Source organism: Alligator mississippiensis, chromosome 11 (genome assembly GCF_030867095.1).
Source record: "Alligator mississippiensis isolate rAllMis1 chromosome 11, rAllMis1, whole genome shotgun sequence".
Taxonomy (NCBI): domain Eukaryota; kingdom Metazoa; phylum Chordata; order Crocodylia; family Alligatoridae; genus Alligator; species Alligator mississippiensis.
Window position 1 is genome coordinate 5,059,480 of NC_081834.1, and position 19,818 is coordinate 5,079,297.

Here is a 19,818-nt window from a genome sequence, read left to right on the forward strand (position 1 = left end):
GGTACAATGGGCATCACCCCACTTGTTCTGTTGTGAGAGAGAAACCTAGTTTTTAAAGCCATCAATACAGGAATTTTCAGTGGAAAAAATAGCTGCCATTGACCTATGTGACATTGCTATCAATTATGTGTCTCATGTGCTGCTTTTTATATATTTTTTTTTTATTAAAAGGGGGTTCTTCTCCTCTTAGTACACATGCATCTCCCTTGTTAATGTTAATAAGAACTTAGGCATGCCAGGTTGATTTTCCATCTATTTTGGTATCCTTCTCTGACACTGGCCAATGTCATACACTGCAAACAATGGCACAATTCCACTCTTCCTCTGCCAAAATGCACCTGGAAACACTAGCATCTTTTATGCAGATCTAGACTTTTTAAGAATCCCCTAATCACCAGTCCTACCTCAGTTGATTTTTAATGTCCCTCTAGAGCCCATAAAAGTTGCAGGCATGTGGGGGCAGACTATAAGCCTGATCCAAAGTCCATTAACATTAATGGAAATATTCCCATTTACATCAGTAGGCTTTGAAACAGACCATACCCTCTTGAACATCTATTCAAATTAGATTACTAGTTCCTGTACTGAATATGTATTAATATTTACATTTTTTCTAGCATTATGCTGAGTCGATATTTTTTTCTTTTTCCCTAGCTGTCTAGCATCTGTAAAGGGAAGAGACTGATAATTTAGCATACATCTCCCTGGGTACTGTAAGACCATGTTTAAAATAAAGGTAAGTGAACATTGTGTTTAGAGATGGACCTAAACCAGGAACAAATCTAGGCACCTTTATGCTTTGGGGAAATTCAGTGCTGCCTCCCTGTTTTGTAGGTTGAACACCACCTTGTCACTGAATCCTAGAAATGCTGGGTTTACAATTCCAAAGCAAGACACAATCCTGCTCACCCTTGTCAGGTAAATCTACCAGGGAAGTCAAGAATGGAGTGCGCAGGATCAGGATCTGATTAAGGATGGATTGTCTACAGTGCCTAAATCTAATATATTTTTATTTGATTTGGATGTTTTGTATCAGTAGAAGGTAGCTGGGCGTAAAAAGAGGCCAGCACTATTATTCAACATTATTAATGATGTTGTCTCCTGGTAGATTCTCAAAAACTAGAAAACTAATAAATTTTACATATTGAAAACAATCACAGATATATCAAACAAATATATAAATTCTTTAAAGTATTTAATATGTGTTAAGAGGACAGAATGATAAATTCAATATTGAAAACCAATATCAAGTTTACAATTACATGCCATTTATCATCACTGATTGCATAGACAGCATCTTATTGCGGGGAACAAAGTGATTCATAAACTGAAACCCTGAATAGTTCTATAAAAACAAGGAAAAATTCCTGCTTACATCTTGGAAGTCGTGTTTTTCTTTTCTACCATTATTGTTCAGAAAAATTGTACATGCTTAATTTCTTGAGTTTTAATGTTAAATATGCAATACTTTTGTGAGAGGTAAAGCTGTCTCTTACAAAAAAGAATATGATTCAATAGTATGTATTTTTTCTCAGACCTGATTCTCGTTTTCTGAAAAAAGAAATGGCATATGGAAAAAGTGGAAGTAGAAAAGAGGCTAGTTCTGAGTTGCACAGGTGGAAGCGAGCGAACAGAAGCATCAGTGTATTTAACTAAGGTGATTTGACTGAAGGAAAGTTTGTACTAAGGATGCCTTTTTATTTAGCAGGTCTGCTTCCTGGGAAAAATCTTGGACCCAATGAAGACAGCAGCACTGGGATTTCACTGCCTGTGTAGACTGTAAGTCAGCTATATTACTTCTAGCTCCTATAATCCTAGGAGAGCTCTGGAAGAGGGAACCGAATTCTTTTCTAGCTTGTATTTGATCAGCAGAATTATTAAGTAGTTTCCTGTTGCAAAACCACTGTTGCAACCTCATTTTCTTCAGATTCTGCTCTCAGTGACACCAACTTGAGGACTAGCCAGGCGTAACCAAGGCGTATTTCAGAACACCTATGACTGAGAACAGACCTTTGTAACTGGTTCTGATTCAGAGGTCAGAAAGAGCCTGACTTGACTTTCAGATCCTAGGTTGACTTCATAGGTGGGCTGTGTTGAGCCAGCACTAGAAGATGGAATTGCAGCATCATTTTTATTGTAAATTGTGCCTGTTTAATGTGGAGTATTGAAATGTAGTTAATGTGAGGCTGTACAGTGCTACTGTATTTCCACGTCCCTTTCTAGAGTAGTATTGCTCCCTGAGTAGGCTCTAACATAACGAGAGTTTAAACCGCGCCTAGTCAGAAGCACTGAAACTTACTAAAGCATGAGTGCCCAAAGTGTGGCCCATCGGCCAGATGCGGCCCACCACCCATGACTGCCCCTTTGAAATGGCCTCCCAGGCACGACACTTTGGAAACGCCCATACTAAACTCTCTAATTGTAGGCTTATCTCAGAAAGGGCAGAAGCTGACATTGAAAGAATAAAAGAATAACTCACAATAATAGATGAGTGGGATTTTGTCCCAGTAAGACCAGGACAGGCCTTTCCAGCATGGAAAAAAGAGAAAGCTATACATTTAGGGCGCAGTGTAATATCTGTTACTGATGCCAAGAATGCCACAGACTACTACAACTTCACAGAGTATCCCCAGCTACTTGCTGGAGTCAAAACACTGTGGAAACGACAATGGAGCACCACAGCTCTTTGTTGGCTACACAGATGAGAAGGCTTAAGACATCCACTTGCAAGTGTCTGGCCTAAATTATGTTCAGTAAACTTCAGGTGTTTCAGAGAAGTCAGCGGAATACAGAGCTGTTAATGTGGAAGATCTGGAAAGCCAGCTCTGTTCTGCTGCTGGGCAGCCATGGCAGTGAGCTGCTGGTCAAAGCCAGCGCAATCAGTCCAGAGCAGCTGGAGTTTTTAATACCCTTATGCAAATAATAATAATAAAAAAGGAATTAACTTGGATCTATTTGTTCAAGAAATTAAGTTCAAAACTTAATCGATATTCAATTGTATTAAATATTGAAAATAAGCTAACAGAGAAAGGTGGCAGCTGATGTATTATTGATGCTGCTGCTGTTGCTGAAGAAGTTTCTAAAAACTGGTGGAAGGAACAAGCAGGTGGGGGAAGTTCTCAGCCGCTCCCCCGGCTCCTGCCCCTGCCCCTGCCCATGTAAGCAGCGATAGGGAGGAAAGGAAAGTAGCCTAGAGCTGGGGGGGCAGCAGCAGTGCCTGCCAGCACCACCCTGGCCTGGGCTCGGCTGGGACGAGACACACGAGCCTCGGAGCCGGGAGGAGGTGGGAGCGCGGGGACCAGAAGTTGTGCGGTGGTGGGAGCTCGCAGCCAGCCCGGCCCGCTCCGCTCCGCTCCGCCGCCTCGTCCTTGCCGGGCGCTGGGCTCGCTCCCGGCGCAGGGCCAAGGGCGCCGGCAGCGAGTCCGCCGCGCCACAGCCCGCCCGGAGCCGCAAAGTCGCGGCCGAGCCCCGGGCTGCAGCGGGCAGGGCGGGCCCGATCCCGGTCCCGGGCGCCTGCTGCACGGCTGAGGCGGGCATCGGGCCCAGTGCTGCCCCCCGCCGCCCAGAACCGGACGGCGGGCGGGCAGCCAGGGTTGCGATTAGGAGACCGCGGGGTCACGGGGCGGATGACCCTTCCCGGCCCCTCGGAGAAGTTTGCAGGGGGAGGGGGCGGCCGAGCCGGGCCCGGCGCTGCTCCGAGGACCGCGAGGCTCCGCAGCCCCCGCCCCGTCCCTCCCCCGGGGCTGCGGGGAGGCGGGTTTAAGGCGGGTCGCGTGGCCGCGGCAACTTTCCCAACACAGCCGAAGAGGCGCCTGGAGTGCCCGGCAGCGGCTCCGGCTCCATCCCCGGCCCCGCCGCAGCTAGCGCTCGGCCGCCTCCTTCTCCGGCCGCTCCACGCTGGCTCCGCCGCAGCCCGGCCGCCGGCGGGAAGGCTCCGGCGCCCGAGGTAGGTAGGTAGGTAGATAGATGTCTTTTCCCCCCCGGGGACCCCTCTGCCTGCGCTCGCTGAGCTGCCTCCCGGCTCCTTCCCCGGCCGCGGGAGGCTCCCCCGGCTCCCGCCGCGCCCCTCGGGGGCTCGGCCCGGGCAGGGCACAGCCCTGGCACCTCCTCCCTGGTCCTGCAGCCCCCCGGCGCCGTCCCTCCGAGCAGCTCCCCTGCAGGGGGGAGCCCGCTACCCCTTCCCGGCGGCTGCGCCGCGGCGCCTTCTCCCTGTTCTGCTCGGCCGCGGGCTGCGGGAAGGCAGGGGCCAGTCCGCACGGCCGGCCGCGGACACGTTCACGCGCGGCTGCGGGATGCACTCCTTGTCCGCCGCCAACTTGCAGGGGATCCTGGAGGCTTCGGGCTGTTGCACTTGGTTCTCATTGGGTCTCTGTTCCGCAGGGGCAGCCGGGGAGCAGGTCACAAAGTCTGATGCTTAAACGTTTTCCGGGGACGTTGTGTTGAGAAAGTTTCTGGCCGTTCTTCCCAATAAAGCACCTGCCTTGCTCCTCCTCAGATCATTGGGAGGCAGCTCTTTTTGCTTATTCAAACTTTCATCCTTTTCATCCAGAAAACAGATGGCTGCAGCAGTTAATTGAGCTGTAGTGGAGATGTTTTATGCTGCGGTCCTCGAAAGCACTCAAACGAACTTGGCTTGTTTTACTCTAATAAAAACAAGTAGAACTTTAAAAAAAAAAAAAGAGAGACGTACAAACCAAGAAGCTGCTACTTCTTCCCATGGATGGTGCTTGGGGTGAGAGCAAGCTTTCCCACTTAGAAATGGCCAGCTGACCAGTGGTTGCTTTGCTTGAGTAATGTGTCATGCTTTAGATGTTTTCCACCAGACTTCATCATTAAGCAAATGGGTTAGGCAAAATTATAATCTGGCCATTATAATAGAAATGTGAATGCACCTCCAACCATTGCTTGTACAGACCATTTGTCTATACTGTGATCACAGTTCATTCAAGCCTTTTGAGTCTGTAAAATCATTCCTAATTCCATGCTACTACAGAGCATGTGCCTGGTTATTGTTTTCCAAACCATGTGATTTGAGCTACTATTTTAAATATAATATTTATGATCCTGCTCTGGTTGTTCAGCTTGGAGAAGTGCTGCAGACTATTGCATACTAAAATGCTGCTATATAATTACTACTTTTGGCAGTGCTGTTGTGGAAATCTCTGGGGCAGGGATTGTAATGGAGTGTTTATACAGTTCACAGTTACTTTATATGAAAGCTGTAAGCTCTTTTCTTGCAGAAGCAAGCAGGAAACCTGCAAAGGTGGTGGGGTGGGGGCACATTCGCACGCATTATACACACCTCATGAAGAGTTGCAGAGTGCTCTCAGCACCACAGTAAAGGTGGGGTTCTCTCCCCCAAGCTATCAGCCGTAACAGGTTGAGTTTAGACTGCTTCTGTCTGGTCTGCTGGGGATGGGGATAAACTTTTCTGCACAGGTGTGCTGATGGGAAAGCATGGGGCTCATGGCACTGTTTCCTTAATTTGTGCAGGCACACAGTAGCAGTCTTAGTCTGGTTCGGATCCAAAGCCCATTTCTGTTGCTGAGAGTTCAGTGCAGTCTGTGCATCAAACTTTGCCTCTGGCCCTGGGTGAATTTTGTGCCACGTGTAACTGACAAATGATCAGAACTAAATAGCATGAAACACCTGAAACCATGGAAATAGTCATTGCCATGAGCAAATGAGTTATCCCTTGGGGGAAGGACTGCTTGAATGTTAATGAAAAGCTTGAAAAAAGAACTAACGGGTTAACAGCACCAATGTCATACTTGGTGCTGCTCCTTGTACAGATCCGATAACCTCGCTAAATCCTATACGCTAAGAAGAGAAGCATGAAAGAGCTGGTAGAAAAGTGAAAGAGAACCTCTCAAAACAGACAAACTGCAAATAGAACCTGCTTTATAAAACGCAAGCCAAAACCTGCTCTGTGATGCTTCCATTGAACACAGCGCACCTTGTCAGCATGCATTGCCAGGAAGGGTTTAAAAAATGCGATGATGATTTTAGAAATTAAAGATTATGTGCCAGCCCTGTACAGCTACAGTGATTTACGGGAGCTGAGAATCTGGGCTAGCATCTCCAAAACAATGGCTGCAGTATAAAGAGAATCACAGTTACTCAGCCTAATGGACCAATACAAAATTCAGAATTCCGTGGGAGTTGTATGATGAAAATAAGTGCGTGCAAATGATAGACTCATGCACTACAGGCAGTTTCTCCTCTCTGGCTACTAGATGTATAGGGAGAGTATTGAAATGTACATGAATCCTTCTTCCTGGAACAAAGCAGTGCAAGAGTACTGTCAGCACTCTGCCTGTTCACAAAAAATGCAACAGGGAGGCAGCAAGAGCCTGTGCAACTCTCACAAGATTGCAAACAAGATCGAAGTCTAATTTGTGGCCCTAGCAATCTTTCTTTACTATTAGAATTAGCACCGAGAAAATGAACCTTAGATACAGCCAGAGCAGAGAGGCTGGCAGCTGAATGAGCAGCGAGGCTGAGCTGCACGTGTTACTAGACATGGGCCCTTTCAGAATAGAGGTGGGTCACAGGGGCTGGAAGTATGGAGGAGCTAGCTTTGGCCCTGCCGCCTCCTGAGCTTCATGCTTGAGGGCTGTCAACGGAATATGTTTTCCAAGTGCTAACCGTGACTCTGAAAACAGTTTCAAAGATTAAAAAAGGATTGCAGAATTTCTTCTGTCGGGAATATGACAGCCTGACGTTGGGTCAGATTTGAGAGTGGCGAAGCTTGACAAATCTCTCTCTCTAGCTCATTGATAAACCAAATTAGATTTGGGAGTGAGTTGCAAAGGTCAGATCTGGATTGGAATTCCCCTGAAGGGCAGCAATTCTTGGATTTCATGTTGGGATCTAGACTTTTGCCAACTCACAGCTTTATTGCAAGTCTTGTTCAATTTTGCGTTTTTCATAAATCTCCAACTTCTGCATTGCTGTGACTAAGTAAGAAGCACAGCTTGCATTTAAAAAAGGTCTTGTGGGGAAAAGCTGGAAAGCAGAAGCCCTTAAAAGGTTCAGAACCAGAAGGCAAATTGAAAGAACTCAAACTATATAGTCGGAAAGGTGAAGTATGCTTTTAAAGCCAATGCAGTCAGATAATTGTTGGAAACCAGGGAGTACTCCATAAAGTGACCAATAAAAACAAGGCATTCAAAATCATGAAAGATTTGGCATGCTCATTTTAATAAATCTCTTTTCGAATAGTAAATGCCAGAGTTTTTGATATTGCTTTTCCTTCCCCACCAGTGTAAATCAGGAGCACATGGTGCACTGATGTAAAACCCAAGCAAGTGAAAGTAGAGTCAGGCTCTATATCTCAGTTGTAAAATCTGCCAAGTGAAAGAAGCATGAATGATTTGGAAGTAGTCAACTGGCATATGGTACCATTATGATAACACCATGTACATGGTACCTTCCAGTTTGATATACAACTTTTCTAAAAGGATTTTAAAGAGAAAATATTGTAATGTCATTTAGGAGCCCACAAACAGTTGAATCAAGAGACTGATTTGCTCTAGAGCCCGGTAGTAGGCTATGGAACTGATGGGTGACTTTATTGGGCTGAAATGTAGAATGAGCTGTCCATCAATGCCTGAGGCCTAGGAGATGAGTGCTCATGCCCTTGCAGTTACGTTCTTTATCCAGAGCAGAGTGTTACCTCCTTTTGTACACCATGGAAGTCCAGTGAAGTCATGGGATTGCATGGGCTGTAGAATGTGGCCTCTGTAAAGAGTCCAGCATCAAGCCCTTTGTTAGCAGTCTCAGCAGAGAGGTTGAGGATGGTAGAGAGACAGAGACTGAATTATGATTTTGCTGTGTCGGGGAAACCTCTCAATTCAGACTGAAACAGACTCATTGACATGCAATCTCATTTGTGGTTCTCAAGTAGCAGTAAAATCATAAATACTCGTAGAAGCAGAAGACCTGTCAAGGCAGAATATGGCAGTATTTCAGTATTCAAAGGGTTTTATCTACTTGCTACAGCTCGCTTAGCTTCTATTAAAGAATTAAAACAATGGACCGGTATGTGGATTATTATACCATAAATTATACTTTTGTTTGCCTTCATTTAAATGTAAAAGCTATAAATATCACTTTAAAGAAGTGCTTGTGATTAATTTGCAACTGTATTTAACCTCTTCTTGTAGAAATGAGTAAGGCAAATCAAAATCATTAAAGTTTCAACACCTACCATTTTTCAAACTCAGTAAAAGTGTCTAATGTTGCACTATCCTTTTTTCCACTTTAATTTCCTTTTTTCTGTACATTTCAGATAGGCATTTTATCAAGCAAAAAAGGCCAATCACTCATTTTATAGATACACTTTAAGTATCACAAAAGTTACCTCTTGTAGAAAGCAATGCATAATAAATTCTCTAAAGCACCATGTGAACAGTCATCCATTGAAATTTTAGGGAAGAATGTGCTTTAAGGCAGCATTTCCTTTATAAAGGGTTTTATAGATTTCCCCCCCCCCGGCATAGATGCTTTTGGAATAACTTCTGTAGTGTGTGTATTTACACAGCAGTTGCCCATCAGTGTTTTTGTTTTGGAATGAAGAAGGGTGAGTGAGGCTTCTAAACTGCCACATAAGAAATAATCATTCATACGTTCCTAACAATTATCTCAAACTGAACTGTAGTTTAAACTGGATTGGTGTTGGCAAACTTTTGACATTAAGCTAGGTAGAACTTTGCACTTGCATGTATACTAGCTAAATGCCCATCAAGAATGTTGGGGGGGGCGGGGCTGGGGGACTGGGATGGAGTGCTGTCACCTGACACCCCATGCTGCCACTGTTTTGCCTCTTGCAAGGAGTGGTGAGGAGGCTCCCCCACCCTCTGTCCAGTCCTTGGTGTTGGTTGCAGGGAAAGGGGTGGGGGAGGCGAGGTCAGCAGCACCTCTGCCCAGTCCTCAGCGTGGCTTTGGAATGGTGGTGCTCCCTCATGCTTGGAGCACTCTGATTAGCTGTTTCCATCAGCCAATCAGAGTGCAAATAAAGCATTACAGACAGACAGACAGACTTAGGCATTTTATAATATTAGAATGCATGCGTTATATATATATATATAAGCTGTGAGTTGGCAGAAGTCTAGATGCCAACATGAAATCCAATATATTATATTATTTAAATTTTCAAGCATTTCAGTGTGCTTTAGTTTACAACTATGTAAAAGTTTACAACTATGTAAAAGCCAAAGAGCAGCAAAGAAAAAGTTAGCATGAAGGCTATGTTTGTTCACCCAGTTACTGTTAAAATTAATGTAATATGAAATTCTGCTGTAACATATACACTTAAAAGGAGATAGGCCTGTGAAAAAACTGTTTTACAGGTACATTCTCTTTATTGTTAAAATATGGATCTTCACTTAACAGATTCAGTAACTATTGTTTGCAGAGTGAGGTGTTTACACTTTTTAACTAAAGGCTTGAAGTCATTGTGCAGTTTCCCTGAATAAGGATACCAAGCTCTAACCTTAAGGACACTGTGTAAAGATAGGACTGTGGAACTTGTGTATCATTCAGACTTGTTATGTAAAATATTGTTTCGAGGGGAGAAGTACAGTATCAGCAGTTACTGATTAGAAATACTAGACATTGCTTTTTTCAGAAGGCTGCAAAAATCCTGAATAATAAGTACCCCAATAAACCAACCTTCTGTAGCTGGATAACTATAATTTATAGTGAGAGGCTCTTTTGGTTGGATTCTTCTGTGCCATTAGAACTATCATTAATTATGTATTAAGTGTTTGAAAGGAAAGACATCAGTAGCCTATAGGATATATTTGCATAGTAATTGAGGATTGATTAGACACAATATCTATAGTGAGGGCTACTGGGAATAAGTCTTGAGGAATTTACAGCAGTGGTAAATTATATTTACAAAACGGTGCCTGATGGTAAATAATGATGGTCAGAAATACAGAAAGAATTTTTATGTAAGAAGAGAATTACTGTAATGAGACCATTCTGCTGTAGGAGTAGATGCTGTTCCTTGTGTCTTAGTATTAGACTCTAAACTCTTGGTTGGGGGGGGAGGGGCGCAGAAATAATGTCTTCCCATAGACAATGAGGATCTCTGGGTGCATCTAACCACAAATGATAACAAACAGGCTGGATCCTCAATTGGGACCTGCTGAAAGTCTAGTCCAGTAGCAATATTTGCCATCAGGTGTTTGTTGTCCAGATATTAGCAAAAGGTTTACTTATTTACTTGAATACAAGATAAGGTTTTCCTTCCCAATTTGCATAGGGGAAAAAGTCCTCTATATTATAGTTACATGCAACAAAATCTCACTAAATACATTGTCTGCCATTAAACTGGTGCCAGAACGAGCATGTGCTCAGAAATGGAAACCAGCTATGAAGCTGATTTAAATGCAGTCAGTGGTGAGCAGGACTACAAAACGCGTGACCCACATTGGGCAAACCTGCTGGTGGAAACCCTACCACAAAAAAAAAAACAAACGAATAGAAATTTTTTGTGTTCCAAGCCAAATCAGCCAAATCAAGTCGAAATGTGTGAGTCAGTCCAGAACCACAAGTGGTCCTACAACTGGCAAACATCTTCCACCCCCACCAGGGGCTTCAGATATTTCTAAAATCGTTTGGCAGGCATCCTACGTGCAGGCCCAAGCCTGGAGGCTTGGATTCCTTCAAGTTTTGCCTGCCCTCAGCCATATGGGTGCAGGAGCAAATTAAGGAAGAGGCTCCCATTTCCATAAAATGGGCTTTAAGCCCTAATACCTCAGCGGGTACTAAATACCTACCACAATACCTACCACAAAAATGGGTTAGTATAGCCCATCTGAATAAGACATCTAGTACTGCTCATTAAGTGCAGTCCCCCCTCACTACCGAGTTTGTCAAGTCATGGTGAGCCACAGTATTGCATACAGTGTGCCCAGAATCCCTCTGTTGCCCCCTTTCAGCCTTTCACACATGATTTGTGTGGCCCTGCCTTCCATAAGGTGAAGCTGGACCAAGTTGCCTTATGCCTCATCTCCATATACGTTTTGGAGCATCCTAGAACTTGTGATAAGAACACATGATTCTAGTCATGAATGAGGGCTAATTAGCACATGGAGCCTTTGTTTGGGGGCAGGGGGGTATCTGAAGTACACGGTGGGGTCAGTGTGGCTTGAAATGCTGTTGACTCTGGTGGGGCCCAGCCCAATGAATTATGTGGTAAATCATGAGCCTTTGACTTTGGACTAATATGATGTATAGCTGGTATTACAGATAAGTAGGTGCTAGTGTGCTGCTCAAAACTGTTTATGCAGTACCTGTACTAAAACTTGCAGCCGTTTCAAAAAAGGTGACGTCTTAATTCTGGATGAGTAAGTGTATGGGTACAGTATGCAAATTGCTACAGCCATGTTTACTTTTAAGGTTATTGTTTTAAAATTTGCTCTTCATTTTGTGTGCTCGGGGAGAGGTAGGGTCTGACAGTAAAGAGAGAGGGAGGGGGCTGACAGGAGAAAAAGTTAGCAGGAAGCAGAGAGCAAAGGGGCTCCATGAGCCATGAGACTTATTTTCTCTGCTGTAGCAGTGGGAGTGGGACAAATTCAAGGCAAACCTCCAATGATTAGATTCTATACCTGGAAAATAATAACAAATTTATACATTTTCCATAGATAGAATCTAATTATTGGGAGGTCATCTTAAAATCATGGCTGTCTTCTATTTGAGTAAATATGATAGTAACAAAATCCTAGTGAGCTCTGGGGGCAATTTTAACAATGGACATGGAAAGATTTGTCCATGCTAATGTACAAAATTTGAAGCAGTCTTTCTTCTCTCTCTCCCATGCATGTTTTATCATTGTGATTAATAAAAAACCAGGGGAGAAAAGAGGATGAATAAATGGGATTTGATGTGTGATAAAGGGCAACCCAGAAGTTGCTGAGTAAAATAAGAATGGGGAAGGTGAAAAATCAGTTCTTTTCTGGCTGTTCAAAACCCTTTTGTCTGACACAGAGAGATATTTAGTTCGATGCTACATTGATTAACTTCCTGCATCTAATATTCAATGGTTTTGAGATAATCCAGGGATTTATCCTTTTCTTGGCTCCTGTGTTGTTCTCTGTTCTTCCTCATTTGGCTCTTTTCCTCTCTCAAGCTGCCCAACATTTCTAAGGGTGAAGTTTTCAAGCTGAAAGGTTTCATAATGTGGTGATCTCCAAGACCGCTTGAAGGCCTGTGTTCATTCTGTACTGTCTGAGGCTAAGTTTAGGCTACTCCTTCCTACATGGGAGTGCCAAGAAGAAGGGGACAGAGCAAGGAGCATGCACCTCTTTGTGTGAAGCTGTGCAGTTCCCAAAAGTCTGTAGCATTCAGCAGCTGCAGGATTTCTGCAGCCAGAGTGGTGCAGGAGGTTTCTGGGACGGGTCACGTGGTCAAGGAAGGGGGAAGGCAGAAGGTCAGTGCATTACAGTATAGATGCTGCTGCTGCTTACCCCTGCTGCCCTATGACTTGTTCAGTTTACTTCAGTTCCTGGTGGGAATAGGAGGCTCACTCATCATTGCCTTAAGTTCTGTGGCATGAATGTGCACGCATAGATACTCTGACATGGAATAGATCCTGAATTTAATTTGCTACCATCTGGGTTACAGGATATACTAAAGAAAATACTACGGAATTGGGCACTCAGGTTGAGGAAGGGGTGTTGCCCACTGGCTGCAGCAGAGGACTGAGGATCAGCAGTCCTGGGTTTTGTTCTCTGACCCTGCTGTGGCCTTGCTGTGACTATAAGCCCTTGAACAATCATATTGTTTGTCTACATGCCGTACTCCCGTTGCCTTCAATGGGTGCTTGAGGTACCTGCTGTACATAGGAGCTTTATATTAAGGTTTCATAGTTTGCAAAAATGCTTTGTCAGGAAAGATACTATATTTGAAGGGGCCCATTCTTGGGTCCAGCTGAGGTAGGTTTGAAGTAGCATCCAAGAAGGGGAAGAAGATGCATCCTGATGCTGCTGCTCCACTCCCTTGATTCTGAGACTGATAGCTTTGCTATAACTTGAAGTATCCTAAAGGGTTGCTCTGAGTTCCACCACCATGAACCATTACCTTGGTCCGGGGTAGTCTGAAAATACTGCTCTCTCCCTTTAGCCCCACCATTAATACAATTAACACTAGCCCTGTTACGATTGTTACAACTTGAGGATCTGGCTTTTAATGTACAGATCATTTACGTTTGAAACACTGGATGTGGGACTGGTTCTGGTGCCAAAGAAAGGTGTAGAATAAAGCAGCAAGAGTAATAGTGATTGGTCTCGGGAGCGTGAGTTATGAAACCAGTTAAAGGAGTTGGGCTTAATCCTGGAAGAGAGGAGTTTACAGAAGGACCCATAAAACTTTTGAAAGGATGATAAAGCTTGTCAGTAGAGATGCATCTTTATGCACTTCAAAACTAGAAGACAGCATCTAAAAATATACTGGGATAAATTAAGTACTTGAGCAGCACCATAATAGGGAAAAGGGAATAAACACATCCAGCATCTTTGTGAGCACTATATTCACTTAATGAAGTAATTAAAAAATAAAATCCTTCTGTCACTGCTGTTGTTTTGATTCTGTTGTCGAGAGGCAGCATTGCAGGGTTGTAGACATTGTGTTCACTTCAGCTGTCATCATATGACCCTTTCTTACAGGCGAGTCATTTCTGTACTTTAAAATAAGCATTCTGTATATTCTGGCTGGCTTGCATACCTCTTCCTTACTACAGTGCACTGAAGAAAATAGCAATAGTTTATGTCAACTGTTTAATTCCTGCATAAAAGTTCTGTAGGAGAAATCACATAAGCTTGGGTGTGCAAAAAATCACATTTAGTAGGCAATATTGTAAACTACAAGCTAAGCTTTGTGTGCACGAGAGTTGGAGCATCTGTTCCAATGAATTGTTCAGGGCTGCAGTGCAAGAAGAGTGCAGTCAAAAAAAAAAAAAAATCTGTCATTTCAGTTCAATTCTGAAGCCAGGGTGGGAGATATTTCATTACAAGTGCATCTGACACCAAATTAGAACAATTGATTCTCCCAAAGAGCAAGCAGGGCATGTAGAAATGCCCATATTTTACATTAGTTACCACTGCTACTTAATCGAGTACTTTATTTCATCCTGTTGTGGTATATCTCATTTCCTGGACATCCACATTGCAAGAACAAAAATGCAAAAAGCCCTCTATAATAGGTTTCCTGTCATCCCTGTCCACATCGAAGCAAGAAGTGTTACACAAACAAGTGCTCTCTGATGTTGTTGTTAGTTATCTGAAAGTTCGTTGTGGACAGTGAGAGCCTCCCTCTGCACCTCTAGCGTGAACCACTCCAGGACATGTTTCTTGGAACTGAGGTCAGGTAGTTTACCTCATGCCTTCATAATGTACCGCTGTTTATCTAACTTAGTGCCATGTTCCTGCAACTCTTGTGTCAATCTTCTACATCCTGACAGCCTTTGCAGAGACTAGGATGCTGTTCTGTGTTGACCACTAATGAAGAGTAGATAAACGATCCATGCAACATGCATTCTCAGCCTCACTGCATCAGAGATGCCACCTTTAACATTCCCAGGCTCTGTCTGCTATAGGAATCAAGTTTGAAGTGTGAGTGGTAGACGTCTGGGGCAAAGATGGTGTCTTTGTGTCTTTGCGCAGTACTTAATTCAGTGGGGCCCTGAGTCCGCTTCAGGCACCTTGGCACTCTGGTCATTTTAACACTAAATGGGCCAGTGCTTCATTGTGATCAATCTAGTACCAAAGAGGAAAGACGTTTATATGAGTCAGACACTTGACAGGGAAATGAGATGTGAGGGTTATTCTTGGCTCTGCCACCAGTTTCCTATATGATCTTAGGCATGTCCCTTGCTTCTTCCTATACCACTAAGATGTGACTGCTAATGGTACCTTATTTCATATGGCTGTTTCAAGTTTTACCTTACCTGTATAGTGCTCCATGATCCTATGAAAAGTGCTTATTAGTTCCATATATGTCCTGTGATTATTCAGTCTTATACTAATTGTAGACGAGTTTACTACTGCTCATTTCTCTTCAGGGTTTATGGAGCTGATTTTCCTGCTGGTTGCTAGTAAGTCGAGATCCAACTAGTTCCATTTCATTTTATTGCTATATTTTGTGCAATTGGATGATTATAGTTCCTCTGTAGATTTGATTATATATCAGCATTCTAATCCAATTGGTGTCTGCTTCAAAATAAAACCGAATGTATGAGCAAACTTTTATTGTTTGATGAACTCATATTGGACTTCTATTCCCATAGATATCATTTCTAATCAAGCAGAGTTCTGAGTAAAGATTGTTGGGAGCAGCAGAAACATCATTCAAAGAAGCTATTAAATGTTAGGTCATCCACGTCAGCATTGATTCAACCTGGATTTAAACCACAGTAAGTTATGAACACAAACACACATTATTTAATTATTCTTTATTTAAACTGCTGCTCACTGAGAGAGTTGTATATCTCTTTTTCGTGAGGGGCTTATGGAGTTTAATTTTTCAAATCTCAGTGTCTGAACTTGGGCATCTGAATATTGGGTTTAGTCCATTTTGCAAATGCTGATATAAGCAACCTGGTGAGGATTTAGATGCCTAACGGAATGATCAAAAGCCCATTGATGTCAAGTTATGGGAATCTCTCTGAGATTTAATAGGTTTTGGATCAAGCCTTAAAGGAGGATTTGTGTCTTAAGAGGGGCCCAAGTTTGTAAACTGGACTTGAGACTCTTATTCACTTGAACTTCAGTTCTTTAGGATTCAGTTTGGTGTCCTAAGTTTCCAAACCTGTTGATTTTAAAATGAAATGCATCACTTAAAGTCTTGCATGCATTTCTAAGTATGTAAAATTTGGAAGAGTCAGTGGTCTGTATTTCCTTAGTTTCACCACTTCCCAAAGGCATATGCCCAGGTAATCATTTTCAACATAGCAAGACATTGAACTTGCTGAGGTGCTCTTTGGACTTACCCACCTGCTCTCCTAAAGCTTCTTCTCAAATATAGTAGACAAGTCCTAAATAATTCAACTGCAAAATGGTGGGGAGCAGTAAAATATACAGCTGTTCTATGCCAAGATACAATAATGCATTAAAATTAATCAATTTTCCCCTGCTGAGGGACAATCATTTAGGAAACATTTTAATTGCCAAAACTGAATAATAGGATCAGTATTCTTGAGAAGGTTGGATTCACCCTACTGAGCACTGGAGAATCCTCTTTGCAGGAGCCTGCAAAAACATTGTTGTTTTCAAAGCACTACCTTCAATCATAATGCTTCTAGGGAGAAATTTGATTTTTCAGTGCAGCTCTTAAGTAAAATGTCGAGTGGACAGCAGGCAGATGCATTAACTCTTCTGGGCAGTAGGCAAGACTTTGCATGCAACCTGAAATTAGAAATGTTTCTTTTAGAAGTGATTTTTGTTCTGTGCTGCTTTTATAATCAAAACACTTAAGGTCAGATCTTCAAACTGCACTATTTGGCTGCAGCTACAGTATTTTGCCTCTGAATGGCTGGAAGAACATAGTAATTGCTGGACTGGCATACCAGTTTAGGCTAAAAGATGCACTGTCTAATCTTCAGTAGCTTCAAAAGATCCTATAAAGACCAAATGTGCCAATAGCAGAAGTTCCTTTCTAATCTCAGGAGCTGATTGGGTAACCTGTGCTCCAAAGCCTTTAGGTTTGCTCTGAAGCATATAGGTTTATATTGCTTGCTTTTTCCTACTTACTAGAACTGTGACTGTTCTGATAACCTGTAATTGCATGTCCATAACGCACACAAACCGGTATGAATAATCTGCCTGCATTTGTCTGTGGGATGGGGGGGCACACGGGTGCAGAATCATGCCTATTGATCTCTGTCTTAACTGGACTCCCCCCCAAGTTAAGTCATTAAAACACTGAACAGGGAGGAACAGAAGACTCCCAAGAACAGGACAGCAACAGGTTTTCTGGCATATATTTATGTGCATGGGCAGGTAGGTTTTAGACTTGAAATACACATTTATGATTGCACTCTTGTGTTCTAGTTTAGCTTTTTTCCCCACTCGATTGCAACAAGTGCAAAGATTATAGTAGAACAAGAGTGGTCCAGCTGTGTCATAGATTCATAGATGTTAGGGTCGGAAGGGACCTCAATAGATCATCGAGTCTGACCCCCTGCATAAGCAGGAAAGAGTACTGGGTCTAGATGACCCCAGCTAGATGCTCATCTAACCTCCTCTTGAAGACCCCCAGGGTAGGGGAGAGCACCACCTCCCTTGGGAGCCCGTTCCAGACCTTGGCCACTCGAACTGTGAAGAAGTTCTTCCTAATGTCCAGTCTAAATCTGCTCTCTGCTAGCTTGTGGCCATTGTTTCTTGTAACCCATGGGGGCGCCTTGGTGAATAAATACTCACCAATCCCCTTCTGTGCCCCCGTGATGAACTTATAGGCAGCCACAAGGTCGCCTCTCAGCCGTCTCTTGTGGAGGCTGAAAAGGTCCAGTTTCTCTAGTCTCTCCTCGTAGGGCTTGGTCTGTAGGCCCTTAACCATACGAGTGGCCCTTCTCTGGACCCTCTCCAGGTTATCCACATCCCTCTTGAATTGTGGCGCCCAGAATTGCACGCAGTACTCCAACTGCGGTCTGACCAGCGCCCGATAGAGGGGAAGTATCACCTCCTTGGACCTATTCGTCATGCATCTGCTGATGCACGATAAAGTGCCATTGGCTTTTCTGATGGCTTCGTCACACTGCTGACTCATGTTCATCTTGGAGTCCACTAGGACTCCAAGATCCCTCTCCACCTCTGTGCCACCCAGCAGGTCATTCCCTAAGCTGTAGGTGTGTTGGACATTTTTCCTCCCTAGGTGCAGCACTTTGCATTTCTCCTTGTTGAACTGCATCCTGTTGTTTTCTGCCCACTTGTCCAACCTGTCCAGGTCTGCTTGCAGCTGTTCCCTGCCCTTCGGCATGTCCACTTCTCCCCATAGCTTTGTGTCATCTGCAAACTTGGACAGAGTACACTTCACTCCCTCGTCCAAGTCGCTGATGAAGATGTTAAAGAGTATTGGTCCAAGGAGTGAGCCCTGCGGGACCCCACTGCCCACACCCTTCCAGGTCGAAACCGACCCATCCACCACAACTCTGGGTGCGACCCTCTAGCCAATTCGCCACCCACCAGACTGTGTAGTCATCCAAGTCACAGCCTCTTAACTTGTTCGCCAGTATGGGGTGGGATACCGTATCGAAGGCCTTCCTGAAGTCTAAGTATACGACATCCACCCCTCCTCCTGTGTCCAGGCATTTCGTAACCTGGTTATAAAAAGAGACTAGATTGGTCAGGCACGATCTGCCTGCCACGAACCCGTGCTGGTTTCTCCTCAGCATAATTTGTCCTGCCGGGCTCTCGCAAATGTGAGCCTTGATAATCTTTTTCAAAGACTTTGCCAAGGTTGGAGGCGAGACTGACTGGCCTATAGTTGCCCGGGTCCTCCTTCCTCCCCTTCTTGAAAATGGGGACTACATTGGCCCTTTTCCAGTCGTCTGGGACTTGGCCTGTGCGCCACGAGTGTTCAAATATTCCCGCCAGTGGCTCTGCAATGATGTTGGCCAGTGCCTTCAGCACCCTTGGATGGAGCTCATCCGGGCCTGCCGACTTAAAGGCATCCAGTTCTTCCAAGTGACTCTGCACCATCTCGGGGTCTACGCATGGAAGTCTGGCGCCTTGCTGCTGCCTCTCTACAACCCCAGTGAGAGACTTGTCGTGCCCCTCGCTTAGGAACACTGAGGCAAAGAACTCTTTGAGGAGTTCAGCCTTGTCCCCCCTGTCCGTCACCAGTTGTTTCTGCCCATTTAGCATGTGTGCCCCAAGTGGCAGACATGTATGTGGCACACAGCAGATGGGGGAGTGGACTAGCTGCGCAGCAGCAGAAAGCAGAGCAGCAAATTGGTCAGGGGAAAGGGATCAGAATGGCACTCGGGGATAGTGAAGGTCTAACTTGTGACATGCCTGCCAAAAAAAGGATGACCCCAATTGTACTGGAGAATTCCAGACGTACAATCGTAGCAGCCACACTGCATGTTTGCTTTCATATAGAAAGCAGAATCTGTCCAGAGATGTGTTCTTTTGTTGCCAAGGAAGGGGAGAAAAATCTCATGGTTTCCATGGATCTATTTTAACTTTCATTTCAAAACTGTGTCCGTGATTTGGTAAAGCACTTAGATAAGCCTTGAAATGTAAGCACGTGCTGAAATCCCCTTGAGGTCCGAGTTAAAGATAAGCATGTGCTTAAGTGCTTTGTTGACTCCAAGCCCAAGTACTAGATTCTGAACAAGTTTGTGTAGAGCATCCATTGATGTGGGGCTTTAACATTTGCTAAAAAGTGAGTCCCTCAGTGCTGTGCTGAATCAGCACTGCAGTTTAAAAAAAATAAAATAGATCCATTGAGAATGAGGTAAGGTGTTATGCTGACTAGAGCAAGGAAGACAAGTTGAACATCCTAATTTAAAAGTCTCTACAAACTTGTGGAGTGAACAAAGTACCTAGAATGAGTCTTACAGCCCTGTAGTTCCTGTTTTGGAGCTATTGAAGAAGAATTTCTGAAAAATTAAGCTACGTTAATAGACACATTCTTTTATACATTAGTAATTATTTTATCAGACACCTACATTATTTTTCTTTCTTGAAGCAGTTTTTATTGGTACTGAAAATCGCTGTAGGATAAGTGAAACCAAGCTAATTGAGATTCATAAATCCACTTTTTAACAAGCACAATTAGGAATAGTTATTAGAGACCAGCTTGAAAACA

The 19,818-nt window shown here is 43.9% G+C and overlaps 1 protein-coding gene across 6 annotated transcripts in view; it reads left to right on the forward strand.

Moving 5' to 3' along the window:
* Window positions 1-3,424: 3,424 nt before the first annotated feature.
* MEGF11 (multiple EGF like domains 11) overlaps window positions 3,425-19,818 on the forward strand; it is a 392,338-nt gene continuing 375,944 nt past the window's right edge. For 2 of the 6 annotated variants that reach the window (XM_059714538.1, XM_059714541.1), the window contains exons 1-2: window positions 3,430-3,946; window positions 15,296-15,421. The gene's annotated coding sequence lies outside the window, so the exon portion shown is untranslated. Of the gene's footprint in view, window positions 3,951-15,295; window positions 15,422-19,818 lie in introns of all 6 variants that reach the window. The other 4 variants (XM_059714543.1, XM_059714542.1, XM_059714540.1 and 1 more) reach the window with 4 other exon arrangements.